At 31.9% G+C, this 18,535-nt stretch overlaps 1 pseudogene; it reads left to right on the forward strand.

The window, feature by feature from the left end:
• LOC149212044 (U-box domain-containing protein 52-like) overlaps positions 1-17,879 on the forward strand; it is a 31,239-nt pseudogene extending 13,360 nt beyond the window's left edge.
• Positions 17,880-18,535: the final 656 nt, after the last annotated feature.

An 18,535-nucleotide genomic window follows, 5' to 3' on the forward strand; every position in this document is an offset into this window, starting at 1 on the left:
ACATACATATTTTGTGTCATATTCCTTTGCAAGGAATACCATCTCACCTTCTTCTTTCTCATTATCCAACCATAACTCTAGTCAACTTCACTTTCTTGTAGAAATTGTTTCACATGATTGAGTTTTTCTCTTAACCCAACCATCTCCTTCTCAAATTATTCATAAACCATTTTTTTGAGTCCAACTTCTTTGGCACCTTTCTTCTTCTTCTTGTGACTTTCCTCTGAACCCCTGCTATGATTAATAATAGTCATATTCATCCCTTCCTCTTATGAACTCTCCTTGTCTACTAATGAGCTATAACAATCCATTCTTTTCTATGTAACAAGCTTTCCACTTGTCACCCATACCAAGTCATCCTCCTAATATCTTCTCTTCTCTAGATTCTTTGCATTAGAACCTCTTCTTGAGTATTGTTTCTCCTTAGCTTTCAAAGTTGTTGGTTGTTGCATCTTCAACTACTCACTCCTCCTAGTTTTCAGAAAACTTATTTGTTGTTGAGTTCTATCAACATTCCTTTGTCTAAGTGTTTTTATTTCTCCTTCTCATTTGACATAACTTACTTGCTATGGTGGTTGATACTAATTCAGTCTTGCAAACATAATTCTTTTGGTGACCAAGTTAGCATAAATATCACATTCAATTTTATAAGATCTATAACATGATCTCATCTTCCACAATCTTTCTTGGATCCACTTGTCCAACCAATTCCTTTCCAACTAATACACTTGTTTTTCCTTAAGAGTATATCAACTCTTCACTTCCCCGCAATCCTCTCACTTACTTCCCAAGAATTCAGCTCGTTCCCCTCTTCTCTTCAACCTATTTTCACTGTCAAGATGTCTTTAAACCTAGAAATTCCATCTATACATGGATCAACTATTCTTGACATGTAAGCATCTCCACTATTACTTCATTACAATTTCAGCTATATTGTAACTCTAAAATCCAATCTTTGTTATTCTTCTAGCATCACTAAAGAGCAATATGTATTTTTCACTAAGAGTTGTAAAGATAAAATCTTTTGATTGCTTTGGTCCCACTTGATGAACAGACTCGGTTAGCCTGACTTCCAATACCCCTAGCTACTTCACATACAACTCCATCTTTACATCAAGTTCAACAATGTTTCATGAAACCTTGAAATATGAAGTCAATATCGGAGTATGAATTTACTTTTCCAAATGGCATGAGAGATCCTTCTCTCACCTTCCAATATTTTTCGTCACCTCATCCAACTTAAAATGATTCAACTTATCGAAATGGTGCAATGGGCAGGCCTACAGGGCATCAACACACAATATTGATATTTATAGTTGTAGACACTATGAAATAATTTAGCAGTGCAAAAAAAAAACTTGTAGGTGCTACTAAATAATTTTGTAGCGCTCCTTAAAATTCTATTTTTGAATTTCCGGGAAGTTAAAATTACTTGACTCGTTCTAAAATCAATTTTCCACCCCCTTGACCTGATTTTAACACTACACATGACTTACCCTACCGCTCTTCACCGAGTTTGCAAAGCTAACTAGAACTTAGCATTCAGGAACAAACCCAAAGGGGTTTTGTCAGCATCCAAAACAAGGTCCTCTAGTTTTCTGTTGTAACAACACATAAACCAATAATTGAAAAGCATACAACCACTATTCCAGGGTGCGATCATACATTCCTCTATGAACTTTACAATAGGAATCCAAAAAATACAAATGGGCAATCACACCATACAACATTTCTAATCGGAAGCAGTCAAAGAGGCATTGTTGACAATGTTTACAAAACATAGTGCTACATTTCACAGTGACAACATTCAAACTGTTGTAAATCTCACACATCCACTACTCCGGAACACAGTGAACAATCCTCTATGTATTTTTCAATAAAGTATGAAAGGGTCATGAAAAACCACAAAATGGTTGGGGCACAATATCTAGACTTCTAATGTAAATCAGGTAAACAAGGACAAACTCCAATAAATTGAATCTTCACTAACAATAAACAGACAAAGAAGTTAACAAACACAGAGGCACATAAACATGTTTCTCATTACTCAAATTCAAACTTACAATTAACCTAGCCATATATACAATGTGGGCATATGAAACCAAGGCCACTTTCAACCTATGTCTTTTCTCCTCACTCGAGAGGTTCTCCTCTCTTTGGAGCTTCTCTTCCCCTCTCCTCTCAAACACTCTTTCTCTTTGAAAACAAAGCTAACATGGGACAATTGAGATTCACAAGAGATGAATAATTTACCCTCATCAACAAAATAAAGGAACTTGAAACTATATTTACATTAGGAAATAATTCCTCTAATTTATTTTATAAACAAAACTCACTTCATAATCTAAATATCTATAATTTCTCACAAAAATATTTACATTTTTCCCAACATCATCATGTGACCATATCATCACATTGGAAAGCTTTTATCCAGTCTTCACCAAATTTTGTGCTCCATCTATGCACCTACATCAACTATCTTTTCCATATGATAGAGAAATAAGGACTTTTTAATGGGTGCTTGAAGTAAATGGAGAAGGTTAGTCATTCTAACTATAAGAAGGAACTATGGTCCACTCTTTGGGCATCGAATTTGGAATTTGCACCACCACTATTGCATACATTAAAAGATGAATTCCTTCTTATTTTCTTAGACTCCTTAATCTATAAGGAATTGATAAAAAAAAAATTGGTTTTGTTCTTCATGCCATTTCCTTTATGCCTTTCCTTCGGTGTCTTTCCTCTTCGAGGGAAGAAACAATGTTTGGGAATTTTATGTATAAATAATAATAGTAAGCATAACTGTTATTTATTAACATAATTTAATTAGAAGGTCTTTGTCTTCATTTACAAAGTATTAAAATCTCTTACACACATTGTACTATAGAAATATTTGAAGAGATCCTTCTTTTTTTATTTTAGAGCTTTAATGAAAGTTTGAATGGAAAGGTAGATATTGATTATACCAAGACAAGATAAGTGAAGTAGTTTTGCAATATCAAATGGAGAGATACGTTATATTAATAAATTATTTATAGAGTTGTATTTTAGTTTTATAAATTTATTAAGTATTTACAGGGATAGAAAAAATAATAATAAAAGTATGTGGGAGGGGTCATTGTTGACATTAATGAACATGAAACACTAATATTTGCATACAGGATTAGTGTGGCAACCACTTATGAGTTTGAAAATCAAGCAAGATTCAAGGACTTAACATAGTCTCCAAAAACACATTAGTCATGATTATGTTGGTTGAGCACTTGTCCCTTATCATAAATAGTGTTTGATCCAAGCAAGTTATATCCTTACCTCTAATTAGAAGAATTAATAGTTCAACCTAGTCTATTCTCCAAATTTTTGAAGAAGTAACCTTAGTTCATGTGCTTGGATCCCATAACATAATAATAAACAAAACAATAAATCAAGAGGATAAATTTAACGAGGTCCGTCTTACTATTTCTTTTCTTGTAAATTAAGTTTAAGTTTGTTATTCCCTATGGTCAATAAAGAAACTGAAGGTCCCCTCTTGTCCTCTAATTTGGAAGGCATTAAGAGGGGATAAATGTTAATCTCTTTTTTTATTAAGTACAAGTGTCGACCTCCTAGAGAACTATTAAAGATCTTATCAAGATTTCCTCTTCACATTTAGAGAGGTAATACTCTTTTTTATATGTGTGGAATATTCTTATTATGGTCTTAAATGAATGCAATGGGTGAGTGTTAAACAACAAACCACAACAAATATTCCAAAAAAAAAAATCTCATGCAACACATTTAATCATTAAGCACATAAGAAATGAATATGAAAATAAATATTTTTAAATAATGATGTATGTCTTCAATAACTATTTTCCCTTTGTATTTAAAATAATATGAATGCATAATCAATTGCGACTTTGCAAGATGAAATTAAAAAAATAAATGCACACATATTCAAACAATTTTAAAGGATTATGTGCATTAAAATCAAATGAGTTTGCATGCCTCAATCACAAGAATCCATAATACATCACCATACAGAGTCATGCCTACAACATGCAACTTGAATAGCTCTTTGTCGAGGAAATTAACAATAATATCCCAATGCAACAAGTTTAATATTGCCGAAAATTGAAATAACCTCTTAAATGACAACTAGATAAACTGTAATTAAATTGAATCTGCTTTATTATAGGTATCAATATTTCTCCCTTGGACTTGAAATATAATATGAAGTTCTTAGAAGAGATGAGAAGAAATAATCAAACCTAGATCTTATAGATAAGCACACATGTAAAACCTAACAGAAAGAAAAATGTAGAAGAATACATAAGAGAGAAGTTGAGCAAGTTAATTCACAACATCTTGTGGAAAGGAAAAATTGTCTTACAAAAAATTCCGAACCCCTTTTTTTAATGTGATTTTCTCCCTTTATAATATTTGCTTCACCTTCACAACTACTTGATGGTTAGGTTTTCCTATTTACGTTAAGTGAATGAAGATCAATTTTGAAAATATGAATTTAGGAATTTGTCATCGAAACTGGATATGACTTTAGATATTCTAGATATATTTTTTAATGTATCATTTTCAAAAATAATTTGGTGATAGGACCAAAATGGTCACGACTGCTCTTTCAATTTTATAAAATGATATCTATAATTTTAGCCATGGAAACCACTCCCAATGTGTTCTTCATGCTTTAAGCTTTCCCACAAGCTCTTGTTTACCCATTTCAGTCATTGAGAACTCAAGCTTAGATTTCGTAAATTCATGGAAGCAACTAAAACAAATTAAATTGAAAGGATGAGCATTCTATTTCTTCCTTCCTGGTAATACACTAATTCTCTAGAGGAGAAACCATCATGGTTAGCTTTTTATAAGGTAACAAAACATCTTGAAACTAATTTTAAACTATCAAACTTTTTGGGTCTTTATCAAGGTCATTTGGAACATTTAAAAGAGAAAATTTGAACCTTGCCAATTTGACCAAGGAATCTTGATCAACAAGAACCTATGTCAAGGTAGGACAAAACCTACATATAGAAACATTTCTCATTAGCTATAAATAGGAGATCAATTAGTTCGTTTGGTTGGGGGTGGGGGGGGGGGGGGGGGGGGCACTCCATCTACGCTCATCACCTCAAGAAATGTATTGAGGGTGGGAAATTACTCCTACAACCTTTTGTCACATGTGAACAATTTGATTTTTCACTTTGAGTGGAATGGTGGATTTTCTTGATTTTCTCTGAAGGGTGCTTCATCTATTCCTATAATGGTGGGATCCTCCTCGACCTATCGAAGCATTAATACCCTCAACAATTCATCACCCAATAAAAAATGGGAGTTTACCTTCTTCACATGGTATCTCTATCTAGAATACATGGATCAATCACCTTAACGATATATTGTTGTGTTATATATGTCCTATTAATGCATTCTTATTCTTCTATAGAATTGGGTATCACCCTCTTTCCATCACTTTGTACCCGATAGAAGATTTCTTGAGAAAATTTTAGTAGGTCCTTCTCATTCCTCTTTTAATGACACATGCCTACCAATGTTGCTAGTCTGTGGCTTGCATGTCAAATTGAAAGATCTTAAAAGGGATCTATGACATTGTGAAATTTTCAAGAACCAATACCTAGCTACAATGATTCATGTTTCCTTGTTGGAACATGGGAACATGGCTTCCTTCAATGATATGTCAATTAATATATTTAATGACAATTGTATGGCAGGCTAATACATTCAATAGCTATTGGATTATAACACCTATGCACAAAACCCATGCCAAAAATATGAATCTAAAATATTCACTTTTTTCTAGCCAAAGGAATCATCATGCACCACCTCTCAACATTTTTTCATTTCCTAATGGAATTGAGGTTACCTCAAGTTTTCCCTCCCATAGAGACCAATGGTGAAAAATACAAACCTGCAACTTCCTCACGTATAGGGAATATGTAAGCAGTGTTGATGCAACAATAAAGTTTTGTTTAAATCCTTGCTTTATGTTTTGCAAATATATATTATTAAAAATAAGTTTTTATTTAAATTCTTACTCAATGTTTTGTAGATATAGAATATTAGAATGTCACTTTGTTGTTGGACACCAATATAGATTAATATGAAGAATTAATTAATTAATTAATCAATTAATTAATTAATTTAATCAATCTTGATCTTTGCATAATTCTAAAATGCATTGGGAGGGTGGAAACGAAATTTTGATGTAATTCTCTATAGTTTAGGTGAGGTTATCACCTTTTCTATTTTTTTTATAATCAAAATTAAAAATTAAGAGAAAACTCCTTAATGTTAAGTAAAACTTATTTTATTTTTTTAAGTCGAGCATTTTGTTTTGATAGTAAAGATCATATGGAATTATCCCATTTTATTTTTTAAGTGATATGCACATGTCATACACATCTCATTCCCTTCTGAATAGTATAGCATCTCAATGGTCCTCTCCAATATAATAACATTTGGGATTGAATACCAAGTATTTTCTATTTAATTTTAATGTTATATACCAATAAAAAAATAGAATAATTAACATGGTTCGAGAAAATGCATAAATTCACATATTTCTCATATTCCTTCGTATATATCTCACTCTATATAATTCCGTGTCATCAAAATGAATCTAAGTTGTACTATTTTCTCTAACTAAATTTTGCGAGTGACATTTTTCCTTAATACATAGTCCAGTGCTATGACGTTGTTATATTACAATCAACGATTGACTTCTAATTTAGTGGATTTCTCATTTTGACTTCTTTATTTTGTACACTTATATACAACATTAATATTAATATTATATTTCTATTTCAACTTCTTTTTTTTAATAGGATCTTTACATCGCTAGGGAATGATTGAAATAATAAAACATTATGAATGTGTGTGTTTTTTCATTTTAATTAATGAGATGGTGGGTAGTCACAAGTGACAATTTTGTGAGTGGTTGAAGATGATATAGGTGTGTATTGATCTTTACATCGCTAGGGAATGATTGAAATAATAAAACATTATGAATGTGTGTGTTTTTTCATTTTAATTAATGAGATGGTGGGTAGTCACAAGTGACAATTTTGTGAGTGGTTGAAGATGATATAGGTGTGTATTTGGGAAAATATAGCTATGCAATGTAAATGTACACTTTCAATCATTCGAAGAGATAAATGGTGGGCTTTAAAAAAATAAGAAAATATTTATTTTAGGGTTAAATTTTATTATGGATTATTTTTACACATATATTCACTATAAAGAATTTTCTTTTTTTTTAATTATATAATTTTTAAAATTTTAAATTATAATTGGAATTTTAAAAATTATTAAAGTTTTCTTCATAAAAATTAAAGTAATGATGGTACTGTAAATAATATTGATTTAGAATTCATTATTTAGAATTATATTTAGAATTTTTTCTTTTTTCATATATAGTATAAAAAGTTTAAAGATTAATAATAATAATAATAAGAATAATTTATTTTTAAGGTGATGGTTTACTTAAATATCATATAAATATATGAAACTTTCTTTGTTTTTAGGACAATAAAAACATCCCTAAAACAATTTCACTTTTCACTTGTTAATCTATGTAGTTGTACCCACCATATATCATTATACATTCAAACATATGAACTTTATGGAGAAAACATAGACACATGTTATAAAGAATATTGGACATGAAAGAGATAATTATATTCACATAAAATTAATTTTCCCATAGAGGTAGGAGTAATCATTTCCAAGTTATTTTAATGCATTTATTATAAATGTGTTTTGATGAGTATCAAAGAATTTAAAGGGGACATATCCATTTTGATCAGTTGTGGAAGATCATAAAGAGAATTGAACCTTATTTTGTTAAAGGCTAGTGAAACTTTTGGAGGGGAAATCCCTACCTCTTTCTTAGTGGATGTCAAAGCTAAAAAAATACTATCATAACAAATGATATAACCCTAATAAGTTATATGTCATATAGAAAACAAGGCAGATAATACAATCTAATAATAATATATTGAAAATCACATACACATTCTTTTTCATTAATACTTCTTTAATAAGGAAATACAATCATATAAAGATGGTTATAATTATGGTTGAACATTTTTCCAAAACATTGAAATATGTTAAAACTAACAACTTACTAATGGTGCAATCTAACCATTTAACATGTTTCTATTTTAACCAAAATTTGATGATACAAATTTTGGCAAGATTTCTCATTTAATATTAAAATGTGATTTTGAATGTGTAACTGGATTCAAAACTCTAAAAAATGCCTAGGGAATTTGGATTCTTGAGATTACACCACTCAATATTATGATTATAAGAAATCCTTGCTAGATTTCAAGAAAAATTCACTAAAAAATGTCTAGAAAAGGAAAAAAAAATCATTGTATAATTAGACTATGGTATTACTAATTGAAATAATTAGAATAAATCTCACATACACATAATTGACAAATTCTTCTATAAAGGAAGAGAAAACCCTAAAATCAATTAAAAATCCTCTCTCGTTCGTAAATTCTTCTATAAAAGAAGGAAAATGCCTAATATCAATTAAAAATCTTGTTCTCATTTTTGCTCATAAATGTGTGATGGCTCAGTGCTCAAGTCAAAAGTGTGCTTGTATTTAGCACTAGCCAAAGATAGGTTTCTTGACTCTTTAAGCATTTCATTCCAAATCTGTGCTAATATGACATTGAGACAAGTTCTCTTGTGCCTCCATGTTTTGCTGCAAGATTGGGTGAGTTTTATGATTACTCAAACATTCTACTTAATTAGGTGTTAAAATAAGTTGACTTTACTTGAATGCATAAAATGTGTTGTGCAACAAATTTTTTAAATATCATAATAAATTGGAGTGCACACACAATATGTAAGCATGCAACAAAATTCCAATATAAATAAGAGAGATGAGTTACACAATGAATCCTTAAATAATAGAAAGCCTCCTCTAAATACCCAAATACATTAGCACATCCCAAACACATATTCCTACAATAATGACTAAATAATCTCGATATATACATATTCACACATTACATATTTAACCTTTTTATTAAACAAACCACTATCACATATACATTTACCCCATTACATATTTAACTTTACATATATTCCCATAAAATCATATCATATATTTTCAACCTCAAATATACTTCCCGTAGGGTATACCAACTCTTATGTCATATTTAATTTGTTCTTTTGACTTAACTCATGTGAATTGCTTTTGAATGGGATTTTTTCTTTTGATTTTAAGTAAGTGAAAAATTGAACTCAAATGTAATTTTATGCTTATTAAAAACTTACATTCTCGCCAAAACTTTAAAGGTATATGCGTTTAATGACAGCATCCTATACCTTGACATCAAATCAAAAATGGTAGTAGCCACAAAAGTGACATATAGCTTAGTGGTAGGTATATCCACTAACTTATCCAATTTTAGGAGCATGTCAAGGATTCTTCCTATTGGTTATGAGTAGGCTCAACTTTAAAAAATCCTATTGGTTAAGAGCAGGTCAAGGATTCATTCCTAACTTATCCATTCAATGTCATATGTTGAAATGGGTCTTATGTTGATATTGCACTAATAAAGAATGTTAAATGTGAAATGACCCAAATGGGGCTCGTTACAAAATGGTAATGTGATAACTAGATTAAATAACCATAAAACTCCAAGTTTGTAACCTATTTATGAAAGGGACATATATCTTAGTGGCATGGAAAGTTGGGTCTTATTACTTTATTCACAATTCACCCATGGCTCAACTTGCACAAGTTTGGTTTTATGACTTAATTCATAATTCACTAATTGCTCAAACTGCACAAAAAGTTGGATTAGTGAGCACCATTACTTGTTTTTCTTTTTCCTTAAGATCACATACCCCAGAAAGGTACCTTCTATTGGTGTTGTTTCAGGATGCTACCGTTCAAATACATTACAATCTCTAAGTTAACCAATGGGTCCTAGAAATTATATCAAAATCATGAGACAACTTAATTATACCCACTTGTTGGACATACTTTTAACGATGCTCTACTTTCTGTCCAGATATTATTTTCATTCACGTGACTATGTTTTCCATATGACAAAGAAATAGACACTTCATAAGGGGCCTCACCTTCACCTTCCACTTCAACTTAACTTACACCAACGCTTCAAAGTTTATGGAAAAGGCAGGGTTGTCATTTTATTTTTTTGGTCCTTCATGTTCCTTTACATTTGCAATTATTTGAATTTGATTTGGGCTAGGCTTTGTAGAATTATATCCCTTAACGGAAACGCTATTATGTTGGTTAAGAATTGTGTGTATGGATGAGAACATTGATCATAACTTTTTCTTATAAGTATTTTCATAAGTTTGAAGGTCTTTGTCTTGACTTACAAGTTGTTAAGTCAAGTTATTAAAAGCTCTTACACTTTCATTGCAGTAAAGCTTGAAAGGATTTTTTTAATAATTTAAGTGTCTCGTGGTAGGAATTAAATAGGAATGTTTTAATTGAAAGGTAGAAGTTGGTTATAATTTTATTATATTAAATGGATAGAGGTGTTATATTAATAAATTATTAGTGTAAATGTAATTTAGTTTCTTAGAAAAAAAATATGTGTGACAAAGTAGATGGCAGATTCATCGATCTTGTTGGCCAAGGACTAAAAATTCATGGGGTTTTGAATGGCAATTAATTATGAACTTGAAAACCTAACAACATTTTAAGTACTTAAGTTTGTCTCCAAAACCATATTACTCATCATTATGGGGTCAATGATTTTTGCATTATTAATAGTTGAAATTAGACTTTTCTACAAAGATTGAGCAAGTATCTTTAGTTCACGTGTCGAGTTCCTATAATACAATAGTAAAAGGAAGAACAATTCAAGGGACAAAAGTAGATGAAATTCATCTTACTTTTTCTTGTAATTAAAGCTTAAGGTTATTTCTCCCTATGTTCAGTAAAGAAACTAAAAGTCCTCTTTTGTCCTCTAATTTGGTAGGCATTGAGGGGGGAACACCTAAACTAAGGTAGGAGTAAACCTACATATATAGATATCGCCCATGATCACAATCTATAAGCCATCACTCGATTAGTTTTGATGTCTTTGGAAGTCTTTGCATGGTTTCCAAACATTTAGGGAGGGGGGATTCCCCAGCTTCCCACATCACCTCAAGAAGTGCATTCAAGGGGGCTATTATTCCTATCACATCTTGTGACCTACAACCACTTTGTTTTTTCACACTCAATGGGAAAGTGGTTTTTCTTGTTAACACCTCCCATAGCCACATGCAGCCACACATAATGATGAAGGATGTTTTGATTATGGATAAGGATGTTTTGATTGTGCATATGATATTGGGAACTTCCTTTGCCTCTCTGAGTATTGATATCCTCTATGAGTCATCATTCCACTAAAAAATTGAGGTTACTTTCTTCACCTCCTTTTGTTCACTAGCGTTCTTTATCTAAAAGATGTTAATGAACCACCTTTAAAATAAATTATTGTGTTATATCTATATTATTAGTGTATTCATCTTCCTCCACAAAATTGGATGCACCCTATTTCCATCCCTCTTGGGTGAGTAGAAATTATCTTGAGTTGATTCATGTTAAGGCCGTCTCTTAATGACATTCGCTCACTAATGCCACACATGTTTCATGCATGCCAAATCGAAGGATCTTAGAAAAAGTCTATGACATTTTAAATACTCTAAAATCCGAGTATTGGTTACAATAATTCATGTTTCCTTGTTAGTTCATGGAAGCAAAATTTCCTTCACCATTATGCTAATTGATAGTACATTCAATAACTATGGTATTAGATTAGAACACAGATTAGAACACCGCGACAAAAGACACTTTAAGGAACCCCTCCCGAAAGTGTTATGTAACCCATAGCTTCTTCAATTTGTATGTAGTGTTAGCAATATGTAACAATTTTTTGTTTAAGTTATTACTTTATGTTTTGTAGATATATAGAATGAGTAGGTTAATTTGTTATGCAACATAAACGAAGAGAAACCTATTTACTTTTTGAACTCCCATTATAAAACTCTTAAAGAATACTTGGTATGGTAGAAACGAAAATGTGATGTAATTCTCTTTGGTTGGATAAAGCTACACCCTTTTCATTAACATAACTATACATGTTTTTTTTTTTAATAATGGGGAGTTGCTTAAAAGAAAATGATTAAGTAAAATTGGTCCACTATTTTGTTTTTATTTTAATATTAAAAATTTCATAAATATTTTTTCATTTTACTTTATTAATAATACACATACCAGGTAGATATCTTGTCCATTTTAAATTAGAATAATGTTTAGATTTTTAGCCGTAATATAACAACATTGAAAATTGAATGATATCTATATATATATGTTAATACTTATATACATAGAAAATTTAAAACTTTTAAATAAGAAAAATGAAATATCCTTCAGATATCTTTCAGCCTATATAAATCTTTGAACCTCGTCTAAGTGAATTTAAATTGGGTTATTTTCCCAAGTTGGAAATTTTCGCACCACATGTGTTAATATATAACCTAGTCTTGTGATGTATGTTATAATTTATGACTTTTCTCAATTTCACTTATGATTTGTAATTTTTCCAATTACATATATTTAGATAGATAATTTTCATTTCGTGATATTGCTATGTTATATTTTATAATTTTTAATTGATTAAAATTTTTAATTTAATTTTTTTTAAGTTTTAGAATTTTATTGATAATTAAAGAAAAATATTATTTTTATTTATAGTTATTATTTTGCTTATTACAATGCATCAATAAGGAAACTAAATCATTGTTGAAAAAGTCATGATTTAATAAAAAATAACATACGAACAATTTTGTCCATACTAGTTCCTAAGTATATTGTTAACTTGAAAGTTCCAAAATAACTATCTAGTTTTTACAAAAATGCAACAATGTTGTGCGCAGACCATGAGAATAGAAAATATAAGTAAGATTAGAATATTGAGCTTATTGCCAAAACAAAAGGCCATGAAGAAAATCTAGTAGATGTGGAGACATTAATTGGAGTTGTTGGGGTACTAGGGGATGTTGGACCTTTGCCTTTGGATAACAAGGCCTCAATTTGGGATAGTTGTAGGGCAATGTATTGATGCTATAGAGACACCTCCCGATACTCTTCTTGAATATGATTCAATTGGAGAGAAATCTCTCTCTTTTCCGTCTTCCTTTCTAGCAACACCTTGCCTAATAGTGCTTTTATGTGCTAGTATAGCTAATTTGTGCAAAATTATTCAATTTTACTCCCTCAGGTATGACCAAGTTCAAGGACCCACTTTATAGCAAAGACTAATATTTCTTCATCCATTAACTCCTCTAGGTTAGCCGTTGCTTCAACAAAAGCATGGTCAAGTTTAAACATAATGTTATTAGGTATCTAAGCATGGTAACAATGGGCCACAAAGTGCGAGCACCACCTCCCATGCACTCTTCCCTTGAGTCGACTGATGGAGCCTCTTTGTCTCCTTGCATTCCTGTAGGGCATGAAATCCACCATCAGAGGAAGCTTGATGCTAGATACAGTCAATGACCAGCACCCGAGAGAGTGAGAGTTCACAATGCAAGCAGGAAGAGAAGAGTGGGAAAACTAACAAAAGCAACAGGAAAGGATAAAAAATTATCACTAAATGGGGTGGTTTGAAAGAGTGGCCCAAACTAAATGAGGGGAGGACCAATGATGACATGGGTGAAACCATGAATATGGGTTACACTTTTGGGTCAAATGTAGCGATGAAATTCCAAGTTTTTCCTCTTTTATCGAATTGCACCCCTCAAAATTCATATAAGAATTACAATGACCTCTGAGAAGATGTACCACTATTTTGTTCACCACTAGTACAAAATGGCTAATTAATTACCAAAAAAATTACTAAAATTTGCATATAAACGACCATTTTTCAGTCGGTGACCAGTTGTAGCTAATTTACAGTATCTTATAACGCGACCAACTTTTAGTCATTTTTCGCTTAGTCATTAATTGGTTGTCTCAATTTCATAGTCTAATAGTATATTTAGTCATAAATTTGGTCATTAATTTAGTAATTGATTTAGTCATTAATTGCTACAATTAATGACCAAATATACATCAAAATATATTACTATATGGTCACCCGAAAAAACAAATTAATGACCAAAGAAATATGACCAAAATGTTGGTCGTGTTATAAGATATTGTAAATTAGCTACTAATAGTCGTATATATGCAAAGTTTAGTTGTCATTTTTAATTATAAACGTATCATTTACAGTAGTTATTTATCTTTTTTCAGTAATTTCATATTCATTATATAAATGACTAATTTAGTATTTTATATTCATTTCATTTATTTTCATTAATAATTATTGTAAACGATTAATTAAGTTGTATATTCATTTTGTTTGTGTTCATAATTAATCAATATAAACTACTAATTTAGTAGTTTTCGATTGATTTTATGTTCTCATTATTAATCAACACAAATTACTTAGTATGATTTTGAGACTAAATTAAAAATATGTTATACAATGTGCACTGGTTTATCTAATGTGAAAATGAAAAGTTACATATGTTAATTATAATACTGAACAATATCAAGTGCAACTATAAATAATTTCAATCGCATAAGTTATATTATATGAAATGTCAAGTATTACAAAATGAGTTTACAAATTAATATTGGATAGACTACAATTTATACATGAAATGTTCTTTCATCACTACAAAACATTTTCATTATGTTACCAAAGACTTGGAAGCATCACTCTTCTCTAGCAACTCAGTTCTTTGTAGTTGCGACTCCAATTGAAGGAACTCAATCATTTCATGTGCATGTTGAAGATGCACTTGAATATCAGCAAGAGTTGTTTTGATGATGTTCACCATGTCGTCAGTTGATGATAAAATCAAATTGTTAATAATTTGGGACAGTTGAATGTGTGTCACCATGTTAGCTTGCTCACTTTGAATTCAGGCTCGCTTGTACTGTTGCTTATTGCTGATGCTTTATACACTTGCTAGAGTTTTATAACTTGGTTTCTTGAACTCTTGATTTCACACTCGCTTGATGATGATCGCTTTGCTTGAATGCATCACTGACACTTTGTGAATTCTTCAATCAACTTCACACTGGCTCATTTGTTGTAGATGTCGTGCTTTGAACTTTCGCACTTGATTTTGACACGCTCACTTACTTGGTTTTTTGAATGACACACTCGCTTGCTTTGTTGTTTGAATGACACGCTCCCTGATTTATTGCTTATTGCACTTGCGTTAAACGCTGGCTTGATTTGATGCTCACTTGAAGAATAGAATACTAGAATTCACACTCGTTTGATGATGATTGCTTGCTAGATGCCTTGCTTGAACTTGCTTGATTGATTACTGACACTTTGTGCTTTCTTGAATGTCCTCACTGAATATATTGATTTTAAAAAAGGAAGGGTGTCGAACATTGTCTAAAATGCACCCAAGAGACAAATAACAAGTTCAATATTGATGACTCAATTGAAGACTTACTTGACTTAATATATTCACCTTAACAATTCAAATTAGGGTGTTGATTACAACAGAGAATACACCCTTACAATTCAACTCAATTTGACTTTGATTACAATCAAACTTACAAATTATGATTTGAAATTTATAGTTTTGTATTGAGCTTAAAAAAATGGTGCAAGTGCAATTTCCAAAAAATTGTTGTTGAATTGATGCAAAAGTTGTTGATGTAGATGATAGCTTGATTGGATGTTGATGTAGAAATGTCTTTGAGAAGTTGATTATGTATTGTTGCTTCTTGATTGCTTGTAGTTTTCTTGATTACACAAGCTTGGATGGAATTGTTTATGTGCATGCATTGCCTTAATTCGTTGTGTACTTCGTGTGTACCATATTAGAAGGATAGTGTCAAAACTAGACACAAAAATAAGCAACATCAAGAATCATGCACTACACAAGGTGTTCCTAAGATCCCCTTATTCAATTTCGAGCAGATCTAGGACACTTCAACACCACAAAAAATATACCTTTTTATTAGACAGCCTACAACGAGCTCTTACACCCAAGAACAACTTTTCAATTACAGTATTTTGTTTGTTTGTACCTTTTTTCAAACAACAAATTCACTTCAATGACTTTTGAAATTCACCTTATGCTAATTCACTCTCAAAACACTTAAAGAATTACCTTCCCTTAAAATTCACTTATCACTCCAAATATTACAAAACACTTATCCCTCCAAAATTACAAAAAATAATTTCACCTTATCACTCCAAAACATCACACCTTATCTCTCCAAAATAGAAAATTTAATGCACCTTATCATTTCACAAATCATCAACCTTATTCATCCTTATGACTCCCAAATAAAAAATATTTTATCCACTCCTTATCTCTCCCCAAAAACACTCATAATTAAAAAATACACGTTTCAATTTACTAATGTCTCCCTTTTTGTGAACCTAAAGTAATGGTTTTGTTTTATACTATGTAAATAAGGGTTCCACGTTAAAAGCTTTAAGCCATGCCACTGAGGTCAAGATAAATGAACGACCTAATGGCATAGGGGTTTCTGTCCCTCTTCTATCAAAGACCATATCAACAGAGCTTGCGGGAAAATACCCTGAATCTAAAGTCAAACATGATTCGATGTTCTGTAGCCTTGAACATGGTAAGGTGGAAATGGAAAGGAAAACTATGGTAGAGAATGAAGCAATAGTTGTCAAGCAGCCTCCTTTGACAAAATATATCTCATCAAAAGATGGAAATAAGCCATACAACAAATCTAGAATGATGCCAGAAATTCCATCAAGGAAAAATAAGTTATCATTAAAGAACGCGATCAAGCCAGGGAGAAGCTCAAGAGGGTAGCATCGCCGGGAAGGCGATTCACACGCTATACCATCCAAGAACTCAAGGCTGCAACAGACAATCTCTCGGAGGATGCAGTAATTGGGGAAGGGTACTACGACAAAGTTTACAGAGGCCAATTTCACATTACTCCAGTAGCCATTAAAGTCTTGAAACTTAATTGGTTTCAGGGAAGCTCTCGATTTCACCGCGAGATGGATCGGTTGAGCAGTATCAAGCACCCTCGTTTGGTGATGTTAATGGGGGCTTGCACTGACGGAGGGTTCATTGTCTACGAATATATGCCCCGAGGAAGCTTAGAAGATCGGCTGCTCTGCAAAGGTGGGACTCTACCAATTCCATGGTTCGACAGAATGCGCATCTCGGCAGAAGTCTGTGAGGGTTTGTTATTCATGCACAACTTACAGCCAGAGCCGATCTTTCACCATGATTTGAGACCCTCGAATATTACTATTAAATAATGATCTTGGCAGAAAAATCAACAATTTATAGCTCGCCCATCTAGTTTTTGATCATTCTCGACTACAGTACTTACTCCTGAGTCAGATGTTTACTGATTCAGAGTACTCATCCTGGAGCTTCTAGTCGAGGAGCCCATAACTAACCCAGTGTACAAAATACTGGTCGAACGTGTGGGTGCATCGGTTGCTGAAGAGGAGTTCAAATATGTGTTGGACGAGGATGCAAGATGGCTGTTGGAACAAGCGAGGAAACTGGCTGAGATCACTTTAGAATACACGGCCGAAAGTGGAAGGATAACCATTCTAGAGGCAATGCGAAATTTAGAGAAAATTGTTGACTCTATCAACAAGCTTGAATCTCCACCTAAGTGATTCCTTCAAGTTGCCGAGGGTTTTCATTGTCCGATTAGTTGGAACATTATGGACAACCCTTATATCGCTGAAGATGGACACTCATACGAGTGTGAGGCAATCAAAGCATGGTTGGACCAAGGCCATGACACTTCACCAGTGACTTTTGCCAAGCTCAAACATAAAAATAAATAGCAGAAATATACAAATCATACATGGTGGAAAAGGCTTGAGAGCCTCACTGTATTCCTCTCATAATGCAATGTAATCCAATGTACAAAGAATGATAATAGTACAAATAAATACATGAGGAAGTTTGTCTCAAGATAGTACGTCTATCTTGGACACTATGGTTGAGAAAATATCTCAACAACACACTAATCTAGGAGCCTAACTAGTTGGAGAGAATCTCTCAACCAATTAGGCCTAAACTGACTCCTACCCATGAGGAACAAACTCAATCTAGAAAGGTAGTATTAAATCCTTACTTTCATGATTTTGATTAATTTAATTGTTTTGGACTTATAATTGTTTTCATCACATGAGAGTGAGGCTAACATATGCGAGATATTGGCTTTAAAGGTATCACTAGATCGGTTCTCTTCTCTCTTTTTTTTCATTTTTCACCCGAGTGTTATTGTTTTCCTCTTTCTTCAAATCCTGTTGTTTACCAGCAATACTGAGTTCCTTTTTTGAAAAAAAGAAGAAGATACAATGCAGAGTGTAATACATGAAATATGATGAACACTAGAATATAAACTAAACTAGAGTATAAAGGATTTATATGACATATACCTTGACATCAACAATGTTAAAGTCATTTTCCCCCATAAAAGCAAGAAGCTCGAACA

Source organism: Pinus tabuliformis, chromosome 1_1, assembly GCF_031772625.1.
Source record: "Pinus tabuliformis cultivar Carrire ecotype Pingquan chromosome 1_1, CPIR1, whole genome shotgun sequence".
NCBI lineage: Eukaryota > Viridiplantae > Streptophyta > Pinopsida > Pinales > Pinaceae > Pinus > Pinus tabuliformis.